The 24120-nt window shown below is 39.5% G+C and overlaps 1 long non-coding RNA gene across 7 annotated transcripts in view; it reads left to right on the top strand.

The window, feature by feature from the left end:
• The window catches only part of LOC133537904 (uncharacterized), a 34733-nt gene extending 10970 nt beyond the window's left edge, over positions 1 to 23763 (top strand). For 3 of the 7 annotated variants that reach the window (XR_009802887.1, XR_009802886.1, XR_009802882.1), the window contains 3 exons: positions 14477 to 14669; positions 14748 to 14894; positions 16959 to 19409. This is a non-coding gene — a long non-coding RNA (uncharacterized LOC133537904). Of the gene's footprint in view, positions 1 to 14476; positions 14677 to 14747; positions 14895 to 16958; positions 19410 to 22585 lie in introns of those variants that run through there. The other 4 variants (XR_009802885.1, XR_009802883.1, XR_009802884.1 and 1 more) reach the window with 4 other exon arrangements.
• The last annotated feature ends 357 nt before the right edge of the window (positions 23764 to 24120 follow it).

Raw genomic sequence — 24120 nt, 5'->3', positions numbered from 1 at the left:
CGTTTTTTATTGCTTTGTCCTTGCTGCGCACACGTCTTGGCGGTCTTTCTCTCCTTGCAGTGGTCCGTGCTGACAGTCGCCTTCAGTCCACCGTTAGAGCTCGATAATTACAACCGCCCACCCCCCGCCCCCGAGGGAGGGAAATAGAGATGGGTTTGTTGGGAGAAAAGGAAAAAAAAGGTTAGCCATTTAGAGCTTGTTGCTTTGGAACATGGCTGACAAACTCAGTTTTATTGGGGGCTGAATTGCAAATTGTTGCTGGTTTTAGAAGTCAACCACCTTAAATGTTGTGGCAGACCACATTGAATAGTATGGCAGGCCGAATTAATAATGTGGCGTGCCACTTCAAAAGACATGAGGGACCACCTTGAATAGCAAGGCGGGCAACATTAATTGATGTGACGGACCACATTGAATTACCGCAGGCCATTTTAAAAATGTGGCAGTCCACTTCAAATGACCCGATGGACCGCTTTAAATGATTTGGCAGACCAAATTGAATGGTATGGCAGGCCACTTTAATAACGTGACAGGTCACTTCAAGTGACGTGACGGACCACGTCAAATGTGTGGCAGACCCCATTGAATGGTATGGCAGGTCACTTTAATAATGCGGTGGGCCACTTCAAATGATATGACGGACCACATTTGTGGTAGATCCCATTGAATGGCAGGGCAGGCCATTTTACTAATCTGGCGGGCCACTTCAAATAACACGAGGGGACCACGTTTAATGGAAAAGCGGGCAACATTAAATGGCGTGACGGACCACGTTGAATAACCGCAGGCCAAGTTAATAATATGGCGGGCCACTTCAAGTGACGTGACGGACCACATCAAATGACGTGGCAGACCCCGTTGAATGGTATGGCAGGCCAATTTAATGATGTGGCGGGCCATATCAAGTGACGTAGATCCCATTGAATGGTATGGAAGGCTACTTTAATAATGTGGCGGGCCACATCAAATTACGTGATGGATCACATTAAATGATGCAGCAGACCCCTTTGAATGACATGGCAGGCAACATTAGATGATGTGATGGACCACATTGAATTACATAGCGGGCCACTTTAATGATGTGACAGACCACGTTGAATGACGTGAAAGACCACGCTAAATAAAATGGCGGGCTACTTAAATAACGTGGCTGGCCACTTTAAATGACATGACAGACCACAATAAATGATATGAGGGGCCACTTTAAAATGATGTGACGGACCACATTATATGATGTGACAGACCACAGTGAATGACTTGACGGACCACTTTGAATGACATGGTGAGTCATAGTAAATGGCTTGACGGCCCCCCCAATAATGAAGTGGCGGGCCACATTAAATGAAAATAAATCTAAATCTTGCCTCCGGGCCTTGAGTTTGTGCTTAAGCAGAAAAAAAGGCAAGGATTTATGATGGACAAACTTTTTTTTCTTTTGGTTTGACACATTTGCATAGTGGAAACGTTGATTGCCGTGCGTGGCTTAATGGTTTCATTGCTCACTGTCAGCCTGGCGGACATGTTTGTTTGTAAATGCAATCAAACGCTGAGGTGATGAAGCATGAGTGATGACATTTTGTTCAGGCTCTGCTTTGCCTGAGGCTGCTGGAGAATGTGTCGCTCTTTACACAACATTGGAAGGTCAAAATGTTTCTTTGTCCAATATAGTTTATACTTGAAAGCCTATTCATTGAGTTGAACAATTTTAGGTGTACAAAAGGGTGTTACCGGTGAGAAGAAAAAAAAAATCAGTCTAAGCCTGACTGAGGCCAAGGATTAAAAAAAACCTCATAGCCATGGCACACATAAGCATGTTGTGACAGACTCTCGCTGTCGTGCGGGTTCAATGGACCACCAAGGAAGGATATTCTTGAGCAGGTTTGACTTTTGTTTATTTTTTTCAAATAAACCTTAGTGTAAGTCGGGTCGCTTTTCAGCTCCTTCCTTCTCCACTGCTCGCTCGTCGGTCCGCTCTTCAGTTGGCTGCGTCTTAGTCTGCCTCTTGCTCTCCGTCTCTCGTGCTCTGCATGTGCCGTTCTCTCCTCCTTCTCCCCTTTTATACATTGAGAGGAGATATGTTAATCGTGTCCAGGTGCGCGATCCAATCAATCAATCAATCAATCAATGTTTATTTATATAGCCCCAAATCTCAAATGTCTCAAAGGACTGCACAAATCATTACGACTACAACATCCTCGGAAGAACCCACAAAAGGGCAAGGAAAACTCACACCCAGTGGGCAGGGAGAATTCACATCCAGTGACAGTGCTGACTATGAGAAACCTTGGAGAGGACCTCAGATGTGGGCAACCCCCCCCCCCTCTAGGGGACCGAAAGCAATGGATGTCGAGCGGGTCTAACATGATCCACACACCTGATCTCGTTTGTGGCGTCGCTCCCGGCACGCCCCGCCTCGCCGTTCGCTCGCCATCCCCGCCTCCGCCCTGCCTGTCTATCGGACCTTCGGCTCCGCCTCTCCACACATGTGTTTAAGAGGGAAACATCAAAGAACACAAAGGACATCAAAGAAATTAAACGAGCAGAGTTGATGCAACCAGCCACTTCTACAAACAGCCACAAAAGTAAAACAAGAACCAAAAAAATTAAAAATAAAACAAATACACTGTGGTGACCTCTGCGGTGTTCCACAGGAGCAGACCCAACAAAGCAACCGCGAGATATGATTGTTTGAGTAAAATAAAGTGAATATATAAAATAAGTAAACACAAGCCAAACATGTTTAATAAATCATTTAAATGAGGTTGTGTATAGTAAAAAAAAAAAAGTTTTTACCTTTTTATTTATCCGGAAAAATCCCATTGAGATTAATTTCCATCGGAGTCCTGCCAGAAACAAGTGTCTTGCCCTAAGACACGACGGCAGTGACTCTATGGCTCCATAGGAAGGTGTTAAGGGCACGCCCGACCGGTTAAAGGCCACGGTTTTCACCGTGGGTCTCACAGTCACCATATCGCTAAAGGATCCCTACTCCCCGACAGAGGAAACACAATAATTTTGGCCGATGTTGTTATGATCCGCCGCCCGGATCAAACATTGTTTTGGTTTTTGAGTCTTTTTTGTGTTCCCTGATAATTTTTGGACTCTTCTGATCCCTAGCTGTGCACTTCCTTGTTTTATTCTTGTTACTATGGTTTCACATTTGTTCCACCTGCTCTGCTTTTGACATGAACCTGGTTTTTGATTTCTGCCTTAGTATTTAAGCCTGCCTTCTACCTCAGTTCTTTCTTGATCCGTTGTTTGCTGTAAGCTACACTCACGTTGAAATTCCTTCTATGTCTTTACTTGTGCTAAGTTTCGCCTTAGCGCGTCAGTTTTGGACTCTGGACTCACTGCTACATTTAGCGTTAGCTTCCCGTGCGTAGGCACGCACTTTCTTTTGCATTTTTGTACCAGTGTTCTTTTATTTTTGTACATTATATCGAGCTCCTACCTGCTATTCCTGCCTGTCTGGTCCTTGTGCATCTTGGGGTGACACAACACGCGTCCACAATGTGTTTTCATCGTGACAGATGTAAGCCAAAAACATGAACTTTACCCATTACTGTTAAAATGCGGACTCTTTTAATGGTATTCAATAATTATATCAAACTTGCTTACAGCTTACAACCTAGTCAAAAGATACGAAAGCATGTGTTAATCACAAATATTAGGCTTAGGTCTTGCTGATTAGAAAACTAAGTGTTTAAGGTGGGGAGACTGGTGCACAGACGATCCTTGACAGAATCGGGTCAGGATCCAGTGGCATAGGGTCCAAGACGACTGGGGACCCTTCTCTGCTGCAGCCTTCTGCCGCCATCCAGCCGTTGTGGTAGTTCTTAAATCTACTGTCTTCCACCTGCTCCGCCGTTGAGGTCTTCACCGTATCCCTGGCTAGGGGGCAGTCAGGTACAAGGCCTTTGCAAAGAACCACCTGGGGTAAGAGTAGTGAAGAGGTTAACCTCCTAGTGCCCCAAGACCCCCATAGAGGAGCCTCCACCGCCGGATGGACTTTAACCTTATGACCGGAATTAAATATACTGCATAAGAAGTAATGCAATTATCCATTCACGCATCCATCCTTGTGCTGTGCTAAAATAAATAAAGTAAAATAATAATACATATGTTTCTTAACTAAACTACCAATAAAATTATATTGCAAGTGAAAATACAGCTTCACCACTTTAGTCATAATTTTTGCACTGAAGGAACTTCTCAATGACTTGAGCTCCGGACTTATTCTGTTTGTTTAAGAATGTCTTTACTGACACCAGTGGTGTAAAATTGAATTACAACATGTGGATCACAGTGTCATGACGCGGAGTCAAACCCACGTTTCCTCTGCAGCTGGAATTTGGGACATGCTCTCCCTGAGAGGGCATGAGGAGGTTTAGGTAGGCGTGGTTGTACATTGTAGCGTCCCGGAAGAGTTAGTGCTGCAAGGGTTCCTGGGTATTTGTTCTGTCGTGTTCATGTCAGTGTGACCTGTATGGCTGTCGACCAAGTATGCATTGCATTCACTTGTGTGTGTGAAAAGCCGTGGATATTATGTGATTGGGCCGAGGCGCAAAGGCAGTGCCTTTTAAGGTTCATTGTGTTACGGCTCGGACTCCTGCCAACTCCGCTCATCCGTCTGTGCGCTCCTCGGGACACGCCCACGGCCGCGTATATCCAAGGACGCGCCTTGCGCGTCTCCGCCCTGCAGCAGCCACCAGGTGCAATCATTTCTCAGCAATCAACACACCTGTCCTTAATGAGCGATCTGCCTTCTTAAACCTGGACAACCTGCCATCGCTCGCCGGAGTATATTCTTCTGTACATGACGCTCCCCGTGATCCCCCGTTGTTCCCCTTGCCTCCTGGACTGCCCTTTTGGATTCTCGACCTCTCGCTTGGACACGTTTCTCTCGACGACCCTCGTTCGCCCTGGATCCTCTGCCTGCCCCACAGACTTCCGTGTTCTTTGTCTCTTCACAGCATTTGGTAGCACACACCTCAGGTAAATACTTCACATAGTCTGTCACCCATTCTCTTTTGGGTCTAGTTCACACTCAATTTCCTTAGTATGTTTTCTATTGTTTGATTCAATCAATCAATCAATGTTCATTTATATAGCCCTAAATCACTAGTGTCTCAAAGGGCTGCACAAATCACAACACAAACCAGTTTGACATCCTCGGTAGGCCCACATAAGGGCAAGGAAAACTCACACCCAGTGGGACGTCGGTGACATTGATGACCAAGTGGGACGGCGGTGACAATGAGGACTATGAGAACCTTGGAGAGGACCACATATGTGGGCAACCCCCCCCCCCCTCTAGGGGATTTTATATATATATGGTTAATATATATATATATATATATGTAAAATAAATCTTTGGACATTACTGCCACCTGGTGTCAGTCTGCCGTCATCTCCCCCTGTTTAAACCTAAACATATTGGCGCTCTGTACTTCTCCCTAAACGTCTGTGTACAACTCCGTACAGCGACGTTTTAAAAAGTCATAAACGTTACTTTTTCAAAACCGATACTGAAAATTTCCGATATTACATTTTAAAGCACTTTATCGGCCGATAATAGTTGGAATACATGAATGAAGACAGTTTTTCTACTTTGACCTTTCAGTTTTAGCTCCTTCTCTTCAGTGTGACAAGCTATGAAAAAAAAAACATTCATTTTGTGACGCCAGCTTTTATTCTAAGCAGCATTGAGTACGAATGCCTTCTCATTTTGTCTTGCTTAATGGCACATTGGTTTGGTCTGTAGGTGTTTTAATCGCTATTCATTTGTTCTTTTTATCCTTGAACAATAATAATTCCCTACAGTGTTTGACGAAGGTTCTTTTAAGGGGCGGCATAGCTCAGTTGGTAGAGTGGCCGTGCCAGCAACTTGAGGGTTGCGGGTTCAATTCCCGCGTGTGCCATCCCAGTCACTGCCGTTGTGTCCTTGGGCAAGACACTTTACCCACCTGCTCCCAGTGCCACCCACACTGGTTTAAATGTAACTTAGATATTGGGTGTCACTATGTAAAGCGATTTGAGTCACTTTAGAAAAGCGCTATATAAATATACTTCACTTCACTTAAGCTTGTATTTATTATTCAACTTGATTCAATTTGTCCTAAAGTGAACCTTCCAGAAGTAATCGTGGTGCATTAGGATGCGAGTGCAACAGCAGATAATTAGTGTTGTCTAATAGGTGAATTGCCCTGTAAACAAATCCCGTTTATTTTCTGCTTTCATTAAAACCACTCGGTTTAATGTCTTTAGAAGTTATAATCAGCTTTGACTTGATTTAGGCGCATTCATTAAAAAAACAAAAAAACAGACAGTCAATAGCTATAACAGGAGGGTGATATAAATTTGAGTTATTTTATTTATTTTTATTTTTTTTGGAAGGAATGCTGTTAAACCTCCAAGAAGGACACCCTTGCTCAATACATAATAATGTGCTAATACAGAAACACTATCAAGTTCTTAAATATATAATTTGATGATTTATCCGCTGTTTTTTTTAAGTTGTATGAAGTTATTTTGTGTCCGAAATAAACATTGTAAAGTCGAATGAGTGGTTAAGTTACACATATGTAATAATTGGACATTTAGCGCACGTCATTTAACACAGAATAATGTTAATGCTTGTTGCCATGGTGATCACAGCTAACCTGCCTTAGTGGTCTACATTTCACCTTCTGCTGTATGTGAACTGGACTTTTGGTTGTGGTTTTATTTGTTTAAGCTTCATTTCCTGTTTTGTGGTTTATTTTTTTACATATGCCATTTAGTGTCATTGTTTATTGTCATGTTTAGTGCCATTCATTTGTAATTAGCAATGTCCTTTTTATTTATTTTTATATATTTTTTTTTACCTCAGCCTTTCTTTTAAAGGGGCACATTGTGTTAGGATCCACCCACTGACTTTAACAGCTGATTGATGAAATCAATTAAAAAAACATTAAATAATGAAAATAAACAATAAATAAAGCATGAAAAAATGTGTTATATACGAAAATAAACGATCAGATAAATGATTAAATAGTTCAATGTAATTATAAATTCAATAAATAATTTGTTTTCTATTCCAATTCCAATGTATTAATTGATGACATTATTAAATAAATCATTGAATCCTGAAAAAATCAAGTCATTAATAAATTAAATCGTGAAAATTAATTAAATCATGAAATAAATAATTATTTTCTTTTCTTTTAAATAAATACATATACAAATAATTGACACGTTTTTTTTTATTCCAATTCCAAATGATTATTTAATTAAATCAGTAAGTATATAAATATATCAGAACATGACCAATTTATTAAATTCAGAAAAAAAACTATTTAATCATGAAATTATGAAATAATTAAATGATGAAATATTTATAAAGTAATTTTGCACCGAATAAGTCATTGACACATATTGTTACTATTACAGTTAATATTAAATAGTTAAATAAATATTTAAATCATGAAATAATCAAATGCAAATATAATACATAGTGAAAAATAAAATGGTTGAAATGAAATAATTGAATAAATAATTATCTAAATAATGTATTAATAAAATGTAATTTTCCATTCAATTAATAATTGACGCATTTTGATTAATTAATTCATTGTTAACTCATTAAGTACCTCATCAAAGGGACGGCGTGGCGCAGTGGGAGAGTGGCCGTGCGCAACCCGAGGGTCCCTGGTTCAAATCCCACCTAGCACCAACCTCGTCACGTCCGTTGTGTCCTGAGCAAGACACTTCACCCTTGCTCCTGATGGGTGCTGGTTGGCGCCTTGCATGGCAGCTCCCTCCATCAGTGTGTGAATGTGTGTGTGAATGGGTAAATGTGGAAGTAGTGTCAAAGCGCTTTGAGTACCTTGAAGGTAGAAAAGCGCTATACAAATACAACCCATTTATCAAATAATGAAATAATAAAATCAAACATTCATCAAATCATGAAACAATAAAATTCAAATTAATAATTTAATACAACTTTACATTAAATAAGATAATTCAACAATTTTAAAGATTTATGTATTAAATCAAATTCAATTGAATCAATGATGGATTTAAGTAATTAATTCAAGTTGATTTATTTATTTATTTAATTTTTGGCCCATTTGGCCCTCCATAGGTTCTTGCTTGATCCTTGCATTATTTACATTTGCTGTGTCCAGGGTGGAGTCTCCAACTTTTGTTCCTAATTATATGACCATTGACTGCTACTGCGACCGCGCCTCTGCATGCTGAGGTCACGCCGCTCACCAATATATAGCACGACGTAGCACATTTATATTGGCCGACCAGCCTTGACACCCATGAGGTCATAGCATTGGTGCAAGCGTAACAATTATCGAGGAAATGTTGTCAGGTAACAGAACAGAAAGTGAAGGTGCAGCAAAACAGGGACTCCAACAGAAAGTAGAAAAAAATGAATGGCACAAAAACTCAGGAAAACAGTGAACACACTCAAAACTCATAATATTATTATGTGGCATATAATACAACGCAAGGTTTTATCCTAATTATTTATGAGAGTGTTCAGAGAGGCAAGCGAGGCTGAGGCAATAGCAATTTAAAAAGATGTGCAGGTGTTTTCAAAAAACCTCTAGAAAAAAAATATATATATATTGCCGTTCTGTCTAGCGCACACACACACACACACACACACACACACACGGTTTTCACTCAACTGTCAATATAGTTTGTTTACCCATTTAGCACCAGTGAAGCCGCCATTGGTTTAAATCATTTTTCTGACTGCAGGTGGTTTTTCACACACACAAACACACACACACACACACACACACACACACACACACACACACACACACACACACACACACACACACACACACACATTATTGTATTTGTTACCTTCTGGAGACCTCAGAAAAATGCCTACTTCTTTAGGACCATGGCCTTTTTAGATATATAAAGATTTGTCTTTACAACATTAATAATATTTACATATTATGCAAATATGAAAAAGCTTGTTGTGAAAAATGAGTCGGAATTTCACAAGAAAAACCTTTGGCGGTATTATAATAAAAGCTGTGATTTTACTCAACGCATGTCAAAATATTACAAGAAAAACTGAACATTTGTGCAATATTATGATAAAAGTCAGAATTTTACTCAGTAACAGTCGTCGTTTTACAAGAAGAAGCTTAACATTTTGGCAATTTTATGACAAGAGCCGAAATTTTACTTGACAAAAGTCACAAGTTGAAATTTTAAAATTTTAGCAGTATTATAATAATAATCGGATGACAAAAGTCACCATTTTACTCCAAAAATGTCACTATTTTACAAAAAGAAATAAAATTGGCGATATTGGGATAGATGTCGGAATTTTATATGACAAATGTCACCATTTTGCATTAAAAACTAATAATTTAAAATAAAAAAGTAATAATTTTAAATAAAAAAGTAATAATTTTAGGAGAAATTATCGCAATATCACAGAAAGAATATGAGAAATCTTCCCAATTTTATAAGAAAAAAAGTCGACAATATTGTGAGAAAAAGACTGCTTTTAGTTAATCTTTGTAAAAAAATGTATTTTTTTAAATGTATGTCTCTGTATACATTTGTATTTATTATTGTTTTATTAAGTTTGGCCAAAGGCGGTGCATTTCAATTCCTTACACACACTTGTTATTACATATGTTGGCCAAAGGGGGAGCACTTTTAAAACCGACACACAATTTGAAAAATCCCTCCTTTTTGGGTCCACCCTCATTTTGATAGATTTCACCACCAGGGGTGCAAATGAGACATTCTCTATTAGATGCAATGGTTTTCCGTATTGGGACCATGATTTATGTCCTAACTTGTTCACACCGCCTCATATGGACGGTACTTTTCCTTGTTGATGTCTCAAGAGGGGTAGAAATACAAGAACACACACACACACATTATTGTATTTCTGACCTTCTGGAGACCTCAGAAAAATGCCTACTTCTTTAGGACCAGCCTTTCTAGATATATAAAGATTTGTCTTTTTAACATTAATAATATTTACATATTCTGCAAATATGAAAAAGCTTGTTGTGAAAAATGAGTCGGAATTTCACAAGAAAAACCTTTGGCGGTATTATAATAAAAGTTGTGATTTTACTCAACGCATGTCAAAATATTACAAGAAAAACTGAACATTTGTGAAATATTATGATAAAAATCAGAATTTTGCTCAGTAACTGTCGTCGTTTTACAAGAAGAAGCTTAACATTTTATGAAAAGAGCCGAAATTTTACTTGACAAAAGTCACAAGTTGAAATTTTAAAATTTTAGCAGTATTATAATAATAATCGGATGACAAAAGTCACCATTTTACTCCAAAAATGTCACTATTTTACAAAAAGAAATAAAATTGGCGTTATTGTGATAAATGTCGGAATTTTATATGACAAATGTCACCATTTTGCATTAAAAACTAATAATTTAAAATAAAAAACTAATAATTTAAAATAAAAAAGTAATAATTTTAGGAGAAATTATCGCAATATCACAGAAAGAATATGAGAAATCTTCCCAATTTTATAAGAAAAAAAGTCGACAATATTGTGAGAAAAAGACTGCTTTTAGTTAATCTTTGTAAAATGTATTTTTTTTAATGTGTGTCTCTGTATACATTTGTATTTATTATTGTTTTATTAAGTTTGGCCAAAGGCGGTGCATTTCAATTCCTTACACACACTTGTTATTACATATGTTGGCCAGAGGGGGAACACTTTTAAAACCGACACACAATCAATTTGAAAAATCCCTCCTTTTTGGGACCACCCTCATTTTGATAGATTTCACCACCAGGGGTGCAAATGAGTCAATTCTCTATTAGATCCAATAGTTTTCCGTATTGGGACCATGATTTATGTCCTAACTTGTTCACCGGTCCTCATATGGACGGTACTTTTCCCTGTTGACGTCTCAAGAGGGGTAGAAATACAAGAACACACACACACACACACACACATTATTGTATTTCTGACCTTCTGGAGACCTCAGAAAAATGCCTACTTCTTTAGGACCAGCCTTTCTAGATATATAAAGATTTGTCTTTTTAACAGTAATAATATTTACATATTCTGCAAATATGAAAAAGCTTCTTGTGAAAAATGAGTCGGAATTTCACAAGAAAAACCTTTGGCGGTATTATAATAAAAGTTGTGATTTTACTCAACGCATGTCAAAATATTACAAGAAAAACTGAACATTTGTGCAATATTATGATAAAAGTCGGAATTTTACTCAGTAACAGTCGTTTTACAAGAAAAAGCTTAACATTTTGGCAATTTTATGACAAGAGCCGAAATTTTACTTGACAAAAGTCACAAGTTGAAACTTTAAAATTTTAGCAGTATTATAATAATAATCGGATGACAAGTCACCATTTTACTCCAAAAATGTCACTATTTTACAAAAACAAAAACAAAAATTGGCAATATTGTGATAAATGTCCGAATTTTATATGAAAAATGTCACCATTTTGCATTAAAAAGTAATACATTTAAATAAATAAAAAAATAATTTTAGGAAAAATTATTGCAATATCACAGAAACAGAAAGAATATGAGAAATCTTCCCAATTTTATAAGAAAAAAAGTCGACAATATTGTGAGAAAAAGACTGCTTTTAGTTAATCTTTGTAAAAAAATGTATTTTTTTAAATGTATGTCTCTGTATACATTTGTATTTATTATTGTTTTATTAAGTTTGGCCAAAGGCGGTGCATTTCAATTCCTTACACACACTTGTTATTACATATGTTGGCCAAAGGGGGAGCACTTTTAAAACCGACACACAATTTGAAAAATCCCTCCTTTTTGGGTCCACCCTCATTTTGATAGATTTCACCACCAGGGGTGCAAATGAGACATTCTCTATTAGATGCAATGGTTTTCCGTATTGGGACCATGATTTATGTCCTAACTTGTTCACACCGCCTCATATGGACGGTACTTTTCCTTGTTGATGTCTCAAGAGGGGTAGAAATACAAGAACACACACACACATACACACACACATTATTGTATTTCTGACCTTCTGGAGACCTCAGAAAAATGCCTACTTCTTTAGGACCAGCCTTTCTAGATATATAAAGATTTGTCTTTTTAACAGTAATAATATTTACATATTCTGCAAATATGAAAAAGCTTGTTGTGAAAAATGAGTCGGAATTTCACAAGAAAAACCTTTGGCGGTATTATAATAAAAGTTGTGATTTTACTCAACGCATGTCAAAATATTACAAGAAAAACTGAACATTTGTGAAATATTATGATAAAAATCAGAATTTTACTCAGTAACTGTCGTCGTTTTACAAGAAGAAGCTTAACATTTTATGAAAAGAGCCGAAATTTTACTTGACAAAAGTCACAAGTTGAAGTTTAAAAATTTTAGCAGTATTATAATAATAATCGGATGACAAAAGTCACCATTTTACTCCAAAAATGTCACTATTTTACAAAAAGAAATAAAATTGGCGATATTGTGATAAATGTCGGAATTTTATATGACAAATGTCACCATTTTGCATTAAAAACTAATAATTTAAAATAAAAAACTAATAATTTAAAATAAAAAAGTAATAATTTTAGGAGAAATTATCGCAATATCACAGAAAGAATATGAGAAATCTTCCCAATTTTATAAGAAAAAAAGTCAACAATATTGTGAGAAAAAGACTGCTTTTAGTTAATCTTTGTAAAATGTATTTTTTTTAATGTATGTCTCTGTATACATTTGTATTTATTATTGTTTTATTAAGTTTGGCCAAAGGCGGTGCATTTCAATTCCTTACACACACTTGTTATTACATATGTTGGCCAAAGGGGGAGCACTTTTAAAACCGACACACAATTTGAAAAATCCCTCCTTTTTGGGTCCACCCTCATTTTGATAGATTTCACCACCAGGGGTGCAAATGAGACATTCTCTATTAGATGCAATGGTTTTCCGTATTGGGACCATGATTTATGTCCTAACTTGTTCACACCTCCTCATATGGACGGTACTTTTCCTTGTTGATGTCTCAAGAGGGGTAGAAATACAAGAACACACACACACACACACACATTATTGTATTTCTGACCTTCTGGAGACCTCAGAAAAATGCCTACTTCTTTAGGACCAGCCTTTCTAGATATATAAAGATTTGTCTTTTTAACAGTAATAATATTTACATATTATGCAAATATGAAAAAGCTTGTTGTGAAAAATGAGTCGGAATTTCACAAGAAAAACCTTTGGCGGTATTATAATAAAAGTTGTGATTTTACTCAACGCATGTCAAAATATTACAAGAAAAACTGAACATTTGTGCAATATTATGATAAAAGTCAGAATTTTACTCAGTAACTGTCGTCGTTTTACAAGAAGAAGCTTAACATTTTGGCAATTTTATGACAAGAGCCGAAATTTTACTTGACAAAAATCACAAGTTGAAACTTTAAAATTTTAGCAGTATTATAATAATAATCGGATGACAAGTCACCATTTTACTCCAAAAATGTCACTATTTTACAAAAACAAAAACAAAAATTGGCAATATTGTGATAAATGTCCGAATTTTATATGAAAAATGTCACCATTTTGCATTAAAAAGTAATACATTTAAATAAATAAATAAATAATTTTAGGAGAAATTATTGCAATATCACAGAAACAGAAAGAATATGAGAAATCTTCCCAATTTTATAAGAAAAAAAGTCGACAATATTGTGAGAAAAAGAGTGCTTTTCGTTAATCTTTGTAAAAATGTATTTTTTTTAATGTATGTCTCTGTATACATTTGTATTTATTGTTGTTTTATTAAGTTTGGCCAAAGGCGGTGCATTTCAATTCCTTACACACACTTGTTATTACATATGTTTGCCAGAGGGGGAGCACTTTTAAAACCGACACACAATCAATTTGAAAAATCCCTCCTTTTTGGGACCACCCTCATTTTGATAGATTTCACCACCAGGGGTGCAAATGAGTCAATTCTCTATTAGATGCAATGGTTTTCCGTATTGGGACCATGATTTATGTCCTAACTTGTTCACACCTCCTCATATGGACGGTACTTTTCCTTGTTGATGTCTCAAGAGGGGTAGAAATACAAGAACACACACACACACACTTTTCATTCAATTGTCAATATAGCTTGTTTACCCATTTAGCACCAGTGAAGCCGTCAATGGTTTATCATTTCTCCGACAGTTGGTGTTTCCTCTGCGCTGTGACTGACTGCGAGACAAAGGCTGGCTTCACTGTGATGGGATTAAGAGTTGGCCTCAGTGGATTCGGTCTCTAGCGCACAAATACAGGAAAATGCCAATAGAAGAATATTAAATATACTGTATATACCGGAGCAGTCAAATTGGGGACATGGCTGCCCACTCTGTCCCCGGAAACATCTTCAATTCCAGAAGAATACACATCAAACTCAACAAAAGATTGTGTTTTTTCTCCCAAATGTGTTGTGGCACATGCACAGTCTGCGTCTCCCTCCGCTGCGGGACCACCCAGAGGACCCACTGACTGTGCACCCGTACACGATGAGAGCAGCACGCCCACGCAGCTACAAGCCTGCAGACGATTGCCTTACTACACACCTGGAATTGATGAGGTCGAGCTGCTTAAAAGACCAGTGGACCCAGGGATCCTGGCGGGAACTTAGTTCTCATATGGTGAACCGTAAGCGAAGCTTTATGCTCTATTTTTGTTTCCTCTCCTTGATGTGTCCTTTGTCTTTTCTCATGTTCCAGCAGTGTTTTCCTTCCGTTGCCCTGGATGTCGACTGCCTCCCTCGTTCCTAGACTCCTCGCTCGCCCCCGGACTCTGACGCCTCTCTCTCGCCCCTGATTCTGTTGCCCCGTGGACTTCCTCGTTCCTTCGCTCTTGTCAACACTTTGGTAACACACATAGTCTTACACCATACATTCTTAAGTTTTTGTCACACTTAATTTTCCTTGGTTTATCCGTTAGTATTGTTTATTATTCTTATTATATATATATATATATATATATATATATATATATATATTTACCTTATATATCAGGAGTGCCTACACTTTTTCTGCAGGCGAGCTACTTTTCAATTGACCAACTCGAGGGGATCTACCTCATTTCTATATATCATTTATATTTATTTATTTATGAAAGAGACATTTTTGTAAACAAGTTAAATGTGTTTAATGATAATACAAGCATGTGTAACACATATAGATGTCTTTCTTTCACAAAGACAAGAATATAAGTTGGTGTATCACCTGATTCTGATGACTTGCATTGATTGGAATCAGACAGTAATGATGATAACGCCCACATTTTCAAATGGAGGAGAAAAAAAGTTGTCCTTTCTGTACAATACCACATGAAAGTGGTTGGTTTTTGGCATCTAATTCATCCAGCTTCCATACACTTTACAAGAAAAACATTGGCGGCAAATTCCGTAGCTTGCTTGATTGACATTCACGGCACCCGAGGGTCTTGTGAGATGACGCTGGCTGCTGCCAGTTCATTATTATGAAAAAATGACAGAGCGGAAGGCGAGAAGCACTTTTTATTTCAACAGACTTTCGCGCTGTCCCTTTCGTCAAAACTCTAAAGGGCGACTGCACATTTCCCAACTTCACAATAAAAGCCCTGCTTCATGCTCCCTGCGCTAACAAAATAAGAGTCTCGGAAAGTTTGTGCACGCCAGCTTTCTGAGGGATCGCTTGTGCACGCCAGTTTTCCGAGATTCTGTATTTAGTTAGCGCAGGCAGCATGAAGCAGGGCTTTTATTGTGAAGATAGGAAATGTGCAGTCGGCCTTTAGAGTTTTGACGGAAGGTACGGCGCGAGAGTCTGTTGAAATAAAAAGTGTTTCTCGCCTTCCTCTCGGTCATATTTTCATAATAATGATCTTGCAGCAGCCAGCGTCATCTCACAAGACCCTCCGGTACCGTGAATGTCATTTAAGTGACGTCTTGGTGAAGATTGATGATCACTAATTTTTAGGTCTATTTTTTTTAAAAGCCTGGCTGGAGATCGACTGACACACCCCCCGCGGTCGACTGGTAGCTCGCGATCTACGTAATGGGCACCCCTGATATATATAATACATTTATGAACATTACTGCCACCTGGTGTCAGTCTGCCGTCACTCCTCCTGCAAACCCTAACAAAATGCTGACATTTTTTTTTTTTTTTTATATACCACCCTGAGGATGCAACAATTACGGAGCAGATGCTCACTTGCTCTATTAGGATTATTATAATTAACAGGAGTTATCACGTGAGTAGGTTTTTTTCCCACAATTAAAGCCACCCTGCTTCGAATAAGCGTTCACTTAGATGACTTTAAAAAAACAAAAACGGGTTTAACAAATCAATATAATAAATAAATATAATAATAAAAATACATTAATATCAAGGGGATGGGTCAAATGCAGAGGACAAATTTCACCATACCTAGTGTGTGTGTGACAATCATTGGTACTTTAATATAATATAATATAATATAACCTAATATAAATAATAGAACTTCCCTGACTGTGAAACTTGGTTATTTCATCCCAAGAATAGCAGTAGGTTGCAAAATCAAGTTGTTATGATCTGCTGCCGGGATCATATTATGTTTAGGTTTTTGAGTCTTTCTGTATCATGTTCTGTTAGTGTTTGACTTCTTTAGTTCCTGGTTGCACTTCCTTGTTTGTTTTTTCACCATAGTTACGTATTAGTTTCACCTGCCACTTCTTACGGACGCACACCTGTTTTGTAATTACTGTCTTGATTTAAGCTTGCCCCCTTCGTTCATTTGGTCTGGCTTCGTAGTTTGTGTTTCATACGAGTAACGACTTTTGTTCCCCAGTTCTGGACTTGCTACAGTAGCTCCCATGCTAGCTCTTTTGTTTTGTCTTTTGTGCTATGAGTAAGTTTTTCTTTTTCATAGTCTGTTTTATTCGTAAATAAATAATTTACTCTTACCTTCAGGCGGTGTCTGATCCCGACTGCATCCTTGAGAGAACGACTCCGCATCACCATGCGCCCAAATCGTTACACTGGTAAGACAATTATGGCCGCCAGTTTTTTTTGTTTGTTTGTTTGGCGCATTTCCGGAACAATACCCGTGTGAACTGGCAGCATACATGATTCCTGTCGAGGGACGCACGAATGAAAGAGCACACAAAACACACAAACTGACAGAATAACAAAAGCACACATTGCGGTCGATTAAAGTTACAGTACGGAACAACTACTAAACTGATATTTTAGCACAGCATGGGAATCGTCCTGGCTGGTCGTCAATATCATTGACCGGGAATTGATTAACGTGGACCCCGACTTAAACAAGTTGAAAAACCTATTCGAGTGTTACCATTTAGTGGTCAATTGTACGGAATATGTACTGAACTGTGCAATCTACTAATGAAAGTCTCATTCAATCAATCAATCAAAAACCCTCTTGCAATACAACGTACCTTCAAATTTTTCCCACATTTTTTTACATACTGTTGCTTTAAGCAAGTGATTATACACCATAAGGCCAAAAGTATTTGGCCACCCATCCAAATGATCAGAATCAGGTGTCCTAATCACTTGGCCCGGCCACAGGTGTATCAAATCAGGCACTTAGCATGGAAGACTGTTTCTACAAACATTTGTGAAAGAATGGGCCGCTCTCAGTGATTTCCAACGTGGAACTGTCATAGGATGCCACCTGTGCAACAAATCGGCTTTATTATAAGAACATTGAAGATTTTGGGAACAACAGCAACTCAGCCCCCAAGTGGTAGGCCACATAAACTGACAGAGAAAGTTCAGCGGATGCTGAAGCTCATAGTGCAAAGAGGTCGCCGACTTTCTGCACAGTCAGTTGCTACAGAGCTCCAAACTTCATGTGACCAATGGCAAACTGAAATGAACGCATACTTAAAGGCCTACTGAAACCCTACTACTACCGACCACGCAGTCTGATGGTTTATATATCAATGATGAAATATTAACATTGCAACAAATGCCAATACGGCTTTTTTAGTTTACTAAATTACAATTTTAAATTTCCCGGGAGTTTCGTCTCGGAAACGTCGTGTAATGATGACGTGTAAGCAGGTTTTTAGGAAGTATGAGCGCTACGCACACACACAGGTAATAGTCGTCTGCTTTAACGGCATAACTACACAGTATTTTGGAGATCTGTGTTGCTGAATCTTTTGCAATTTGTTCAATTAATTTCGGAGAAGTCACAGTTGAAAGATGGAGTTTGGGAGCTTTAGCCTTTAGCCACACAAACACATGGTGATTCCTTGTTTAAAATTCCCGGAGCTGAAACTTTACTATGGATCAGAGCGCGGTCAAGCGAACATGAATCACGACGGTATGTCAACCAGCAGGTTTCGGTGAGAAAATTGTGGTTAAAAAGTCGCCACTTACCGGATATCAGCTGAGCTTGTGTCGTCCGTACAGCTGCCGTCGACACCCGTGAGACATTAGCGTCATCACATCCGTGGACACAACCCTCCGACTATCAGGTACTGTTAAACTCACTAAAACACTAGCAACACGATAGAAAGATAAGGGATTTCCCAGAATTATCCTAGTAAATGTGTTTAAAAACATCGGAATATGTCCCAATGCTATCGCGTATTTTTTTTTTAACTGTTTTTTTTTTTTTTTTCCTAGTCCGTCGCTATCAATATCCTCGAACACAAATCTTTCATCCTCGCTGAAATTAATGGGGAAATTGTCGTTTTCTCGGTCCGAATAATTGTTTTTGTTGGAGGCTCCCATTAAAATCAGTGTGAATATGTGAGGAGCCCCCACACTTGCGACGTCATCGTCTGCGACTCCCGTTAAAGGCGAGGCTTTTTCAGGAAGTACCAAAAGTGGCGAACTTTATCGTCGATTTTCTCTACTAAATACTTTCAGCAAAAATATGGCAATATCGCGAAATGATCAAGTACGACACATAGAATGGACCTGCTATCCCCTGACAGTTTGTCTATGTTTTAGTTTTTTCCTCTGCATTTGTCTTTGTTTCCTTTGTGTTTAGTATCTCCTGTCTTTAGTTCCTGTCAAGTGCTCATATTTTGGTTCAGCTTCCTGTTTGTCTCCTTGTGTGCTGTTGTCACCTCGATTGATTGATTGATACTTTTATTAGTAGATTGCACAGTACAGTACATATTCCGTGCAATTGACCACTAAATGGTAACACCCCAATAAGTTTTTCAACTTGTTTAAGTCGGGGTCCACGTTAATCAATTCATGGTAATCATCTGCGGCTGATTGGCACGTGGCCACACCTGTAGTCAATCAGCCCGCTCCTATTTGTACCCACTTTGTCTTCCAGTCAGTGCTGGATCATTGTCGTTGCCACATGTCGCTCCTGTCGTTGCTGTCATGTCAATGTCATTTTCTACTTGTCATTCCTACTGGTCGTGTGAATGCAGCGAAATACGGTGTTAGCTTTCACTGTTATGCTGATGACAGCCAACTCTACATGGCCCTAAAGCTGACCAACACGCCGGATAGTAGTCAGCTGGAGGCGTGTCTAAATGAAATTAAACAATGGATGTCCGCTAATTTTTTGCAACTTAACGCCAAAAAAACAGAAATGCTGATTATCGGTCCTGCTAGACACCGACCTCTATTTAATAATACAACTGTAACATTTGACAACCAAATAATTAAACAAAGTGACTCGGTAAAAAATGTGGGTATTATCTTCGACCCAACTCTCTCCTTTGAGTCACACATTAAAAGCGTTACTAAAACGGACTTCCTTCATCTCCATAATATCGCTTAAGTTCGCTCCAAATTTGGCCACTAAAGACGCTGAGATCATTATCCATGTGTTTGTTACGCCTCGTCTCGATAACTGTAACGTATTATTTTCGGGTCTCCCCATGTCTAGCATTAAAAGATTACAGTTGGTACAAAATGCGGCTGCTAGACTTTTGACAAGAACAAGAAAGTTTGATCACATTACGCCTGTACTGGCTCACCTGCACTGGCTTCCTGTGCACTTAAGATGTGACTTTAAGGTTTTACTACTTACGTATAAAATACTACACGGTCTAGCTCCATCCTATCTTGCTGATTGTATTGTACCATATGTCCCGCCAAGAAGTCTGCATTCAAAAGACTCCGGCTTATTAGTGATTCCTAAAGCCCAAAAAAAGTCTACGGGCTATAGAGCGTTTTCCGTTCGGGCTCCAGTACTCTGGAATGCCCTCCCGGTAACAGTTCGAGATGCTACCTCAGTAGAAGCATTTAAGTCTCATCTTAAAACTCATTTGTATACTCTAGCCTTTAAATAGACCTCCTTTTTAGACCAGTTGATCTGCCGCTTCTTTTCTTTTTCTCCTATGTCCCCCCCTCCCTTGTGGAGGGGGTCCAGTCCGATTGACCATGGAGGAAGTACTGGCTGTTCAGAGTCGAGACCCAGGATGGACCGCTCGCCTGTGTATCGGTTGGGGACATCTCTACGCTGCTGATCCGCCTCCGCTTGGGATGGTTTCCTGTGGACGGGACTCTCGCTGCTGTCTTGGATCCGCTTTGAACTGAACTCTCGCGGCTGTGTTGGAGCCACTATGGATTGAACTTTCACAGTATCATGTTAGACCCGCTCGAAATCCATTGCTTTCGGTCCCCTAGAGGGGACATTTGAGGTCCTCTCCAAGGTTTATCATAGTCATCATTGTCACTGGCGTCCCACTGGGTGTGAATTCTCCTTGCCCACTGTGTGTGAGTTTTCCTTGCCCTTATGTGGGTTCTTCCGAGGATGTCGTAGTCGTAATGGTTTGTGCAGTCCTTTGAGACATTTGTGATTCAGGGCTATATAAATAAACACTGATAACTATTGATTGAATATAAGTGGGGTTTAATATTTTAGCACCAATATCATCTTTAACCCTGATATCACAATATTAAACATGCATCTACAGGCCTGACCTACGTAATTTAGTCCTTATGTCCTGTTTTGCAGCATACACACGCAGCTTCCCATACCTTTTAGCAATCTTTCACGCTGGCATGACAGCCATGTTAATCCACCGTTGATCCACCCCCCGGATCAAGATGCTCCGAAATCAATGATTGCCACGAACACTTTGCCTTCTGGTCTTCATCACAGCCTTTGCATCTTTCACAGTTAATGCCGTTTGATACAGTCCTGATGACATTTTCCGTTGCTGTCAAAGGAACGTAGAACTGGTCTGCAAATCCCCATAACTTGAGAAAAGAATAGAATATTTATATTTAGAAACAATATTCCATCATTGTGTTGTTGTGTGTACAGGGGAAGAAGACGGCATAGACCGCATATATATTTCATATATATATTTACATATATATATATATATTTATATATATATATATGCCGGTAATCCAAAATATGTGTGGTGTGCGACTATGCGTGGAATTTAACTTAGGAGTGTTATCGGAAGTGTTGAGCGAAGTCCAAGAGGGGGCAAGGCAAGCTCGGAGGTCTGTGGGCAGACCTGAAGTCAAGTGCAGGAGCGAGGCGTCAAAGTCCTTGTCCAGGCGGGAGGTCGAGATCCAAGAGGCAGCCAAGGAACCAGAGGGAAAATGGGGAGACGAGAAACACTTCTCGTAACGTGGGAACGGAAGCGACCAGGGAACACGACTGTGGAGAGGCGGGGCCGGCAGTCCGACAGCACGGCAGGGTACGCCAGAGCCCGGCCCAAGATCAATCAATCAATCAATCAATGTTTATTTATATAGCCCTAAATCACTAGTGTCTCAAAGGGCTGCACAAACCACAACAACATCCTCGGTAGAGCCCACATAAGGGCAGGGAAAACTCACCCCAGTGGGATGTCGGTGACAGTGACAATGATGACTATGAGAAACCTTGGAGAGGACTGCATATGTCGGCAACCCCCCCGAACAACCCCCCAACCCCGACCCCGCAGGGGACCGAAAGCAATGAATGTCGAGTGGGTCTAACATGATACTGTGAAAGTTCAATCCATGGTGGATCCAACACAACCGTTAGAGTCCAGTCCAAAGTGGATCCAACACAGTAGCGAGAGTCCCGTCCATAGTGGAGCCAACAGGAAACCATCCCAAGCGGAGGCGGATCAGCAGCGCAGAGATGTCCCCAGTGGATACACAGGCGAGCGGCCCATCCTGGGTCCAGACTCAGGATGAACGGTCCATCATGGGTCTCGACTCTGGACAGCCAGTACCTTATCCATGGCCACCGGACTGGACCCCCTCCACAAGGGGGAGTGGAACAGAGGAAAAAAATCAATCAATCAATCAATGTTTACTTATATAGCCCTAAATCACTAGTGTCTCAAAGGGCTGCACAAACCACTACGACATCCTCAAAAAAAGATAAGAAACGGCAGATAAACTGGTCTGAAAAGGGGGTCTATTTAAAGGCTAGAGTAGATGGCGGCGAGGAGGCGTGGCCGGCAGTCCGACAGCAAGGCAAGGCACGCCTGAGCCTGGCCCAAGATGGTGGCGAGGAGGTGCGGACTGCGAGCAAGCAGCGAGGCGGGGCGCGCCGGAATCAACCCCGCAAATATTATCAGGTGTATGGGACACCCTAGCTGGGCACAATTTAAATCTCCTCTTGCACTGTATAAAAGGGCAGCAACCGTAAATGCCGGGAGAAGAGACGGAAAGAGAAGGAGCAAGAAGCAAGCGGATGCTGAACGAGAGCGAGAGAGAGCCACAGGAAGACGAAGACGCACACGACTTATAAGGTGGAGCAGCAGAGGAAGCAGGACACGGCAAGGCTGAAAAGCAACCCATAGAGACTTTTATCATTGAAAAAAGAAAGTCTAACCTGCGCCACAATGTCCTTCCTTGGTGGTCCTGAGAACCTGCACGACAGCAAGAAACTGTCACAATGACTTAAATGAACACGGAGGGGGAGAAACACAGAGAGAGTATGCATAGAGCTAGGGTTTGTCGGCTGATTGTATGGGAACAGGTCGCTACGTTCTGGCCCGGAACGCAGGTTTGCACTCGCTTAAGAAGCCCCGAAAGCTCATCAGCGACAGGTGTGTAGTTTGCAGATGGAAATCAGCTAGCTGCTGCAACCAGAGTGACATGCGCATGAACGCGCATGGAGGCAGCGCACGATGAATGCAAACTGGGGTGCGCCCGGACCTTGACATGTATACTACATAAAAACAACATGCACTCACACATCAAGTAGCAACCGGAACGCATGCATCCATGCACACAGATGACATCATAGCAATCTGATTGGGCGCTTAGTAAGCACAATTGTCTTTCAGCATTCATGAAATATTGATAAATATTTAATAAATAACTGCCAAGAAGCCAGAGGGAAAACGGGGAGACGAGACACACTTCTCGTAACGCGGGAACGGAAGAATGCTGCTGGAAGAGGACAAGGGAACACGGCCTAAATGAACACGGAGGGGGAGAAACAGAGAGAGAGTGCATAGAGCATATATTTATTTTATAAATAAATAGTTAATAAATAACTGATTGTTACTTATTACTTCGGTACTCTTGTCTTGTTCTGTACATTCTACAATATTTTGTATTTCTATAGTGTTGTGTATATTGTACAGGATTGCTTATTATTTTTATTGTATAGTAGTCTATTTCAATTGTTAGTTTTTCTTTTATTACCTCTTGTGCCCATATTTGTTCCCATTAACACACCTTAAGTTGGAGTCCTTTATCTTGTTATATGCAAATATAATGACAATAAAGTCCATTCTATCCTACTGTATTCTCTTCTAAATATTGTCTTATGTGAAAGAGTCTTTGTGTGAGTGCTTGTGTTTCTGCACCTATGCTATACTTTATTGGATAGGCCGACCATATTGTGAAATCCCCAAAAAGAGGACACATATATTTAAATAATATATTTATTTAAATAAAGCATTTTTTTTCTCCTCTGTTGACAGCAGTGTTGGCGCTAGGAATTTTCAAAACAGGGTCCCACAGTAAATTTTTGTGGGTCCCACTTTTTTTGTAAGCGTTTTGAAAACAAATGATAAACGTATGCATTGTCTTGTTATATCTCACATTCTATATTGCGTTGTTGTTATTTCATTAAAAAAATAATAAATAAAAAGAAAACAAATGTGTATACATATGTGAATGTACTCAGTTATAAACATTCATTCACTTTCTTCTT

The sequence above is a fragment of the Nerophis ophidion genome, linkage group LG19, assembly GCF_033978795.1.
Source record: "Nerophis ophidion isolate RoL-2023_Sa linkage group LG19, RoL_Noph_v1.0, whole genome shotgun sequence".
Lineage (NCBI taxonomy): Eukaryota > Metazoa > Chordata > Actinopteri > Syngnathiformes > Syngnathidae > Nerophis > Nerophis ophidion.
Note: the sequence above shows the minus strand (reverse complement) of the source record. Positions and strands in the feature narration are given on the sequence as shown.